This window comes from Ictidomys tridecemlineatus, chromosome 7, assembly GCF_052094955.1.
Source record: "Ictidomys tridecemlineatus isolate mIctTri1 chromosome 7, mIctTri1.hap1, whole genome shotgun sequence".
Taxonomy (NCBI): Eukaryota; Metazoa; Chordata; class Mammalia; order Rodentia; family Sciuridae; genus Ictidomys; species Ictidomys tridecemlineatus.
In genome coordinates this window covers 67,270,817-67,272,571 of record NC_135483.1, presented here as the reverse complement: position 1 = coordinate 67,272,571, position 1,755 = coordinate 67,270,817, and the positions used below count along the sequence as shown (strand labels likewise).

General features: G+C 36.2%; 1 pseudogene; it reads left to right on the top strand.

The window, feature by feature from the left end:
• Window positions 1-652: 652 nt before the first annotated feature.
• On the top strand, window positions 653-1,190 carry LOC101967173 (large ribosomal subunit protein eL6 pseudogene; annotated as a pseudogene).
• The last annotated feature ends 565 nt before the right edge of the window (window positions 1,191-1,755 follow it).

The following is a 1,755-nucleotide window of genomic DNA, read 5'->3' as shown; positions in this document are numbered from 1 at the left end:
AGTATGGAGATTATTTGGAAATCTGGGAATGGAGCCACCATTTGACCCAGCTATCTTTCTCCTCAGTTTATACCCAAAGGACTTAAAAACAGCATACTACAGGGACACAGCCGACACCCATGTTTATAGTAGCACAATTCACAGTAGCTAAACTGTGGAGCCAACCTAAATGCCCTTTAGTGGATGGATGGATAAAAAAAAATGTGGCATATATACACGATGGAATTTTACTCAGCAATAAAAGAGAATAAAATCATGGCATTTGCAGGTAAATGGATGGTGTTGGAGAAGATAATGCTAAGTGAAGTTAGCCAATCCCCAAAAAACAAATGCCAAATGTTTTATATAAGGAGACTGACTCATTGTGGGGTAGGGAGGGGGAGCATGGGAAGAATAGATGAATTCTAGATAGGGCAGAAGGGTAGGAGGGAAAGGGAGGGGCAAGGGATTAGCATGGATGGTGGAATGTGATGGACATCATTATCCAAAGTACATGTATGACATGAATTAGGTGTCAACATACTTTATATACAGAGATATGAAAAATTGTGGTATATATGTGTAATAAGAATGTAATGCATTCTGCTGTCATTTTAAAAAAAATCAATAAAAAAATAAGAATGGTGGTACCCAGTGAGTAAACTTTGCAAAAATGCCTAGATGCTATCCTACTGAAGATGTGCCATGGAAGCGACTGAGCCATGGCAAAAAAAAAAACCCCTCAGTCTGCATGTGAGGAAACTGAGCCAGCATCACTCCTGGGACCAGCATCACTCCTGGGATCATCCTCAGTGGGCTCACAGAGGCAAGAGGGTGGTTTTCCTGAAGCAGTCTTGCAGGGACTTGCTACTTGTGGCTGGACCTCTTTCCCTTAATCAAGTTCCTCTGTGTAGAACACACGAGAAATTTGTTATCATCACCTCCACAAAGATTGATAACAGCAACGTGAAAATCCCAAACCACCTTACAAATGTTTACTTCAAGAAGGAGCTGCAGAAGCCAGACATGAGGAAGGTGAGATCTTTGACCCAGAGAAAGAAATATGAGATTACAGGGCAGTACAAGGTTGGTCAGAAAGCAGTGGACTCACAAATTTTACCCCAAATCAAGAGCTACTCCCCAGCTCTGGGGCAACATGTGATTGATTTTCTCTAACAAACGGAATTTATCCTCACAAATTCATGCTCTAAATTTCTTACCAAGAACTTAATTAAATAACTAATACATTTAGGTCAACATATCTTATTCACTTTTATTGACTTAAGTGCTATATTTTGAGGCTTTCAGTTTTGTTAATTTTTATGTTTTATTGTTTCCACATAAAAATTCATGATACAGTCATAATAGCTCAAATAAAGTATACATACTCATTATTATTTTTAGATAATGAGGAACTACAGTTTGCTACAGCATGTATTATCAGCATTTCCCTAATTAATATTTGGTGACTATTTTATTGAAATTAGTGTATGACAGGCTCTCCTATTTTATGAAGTTTTTGCATAAAAATTGCTTCATATTTCTCAAATTAATGTAAATTCATATTCTCATGGATATAAAATGAATATTGACTATGAAATAGAAACCTGGATAGGGTTTTAACTTGAAGATTAACCTGCTTTCCTTACATTCTCTTCTACTTGAAAATTTACAGTCAGGGTAGAACTCAATTTTGAAGGACCAAAATCTTACAATTTTGATATTTATTGTTAAGAAAAAGAATATTAAATGAAAAATACAAAATTAGATTCTGAA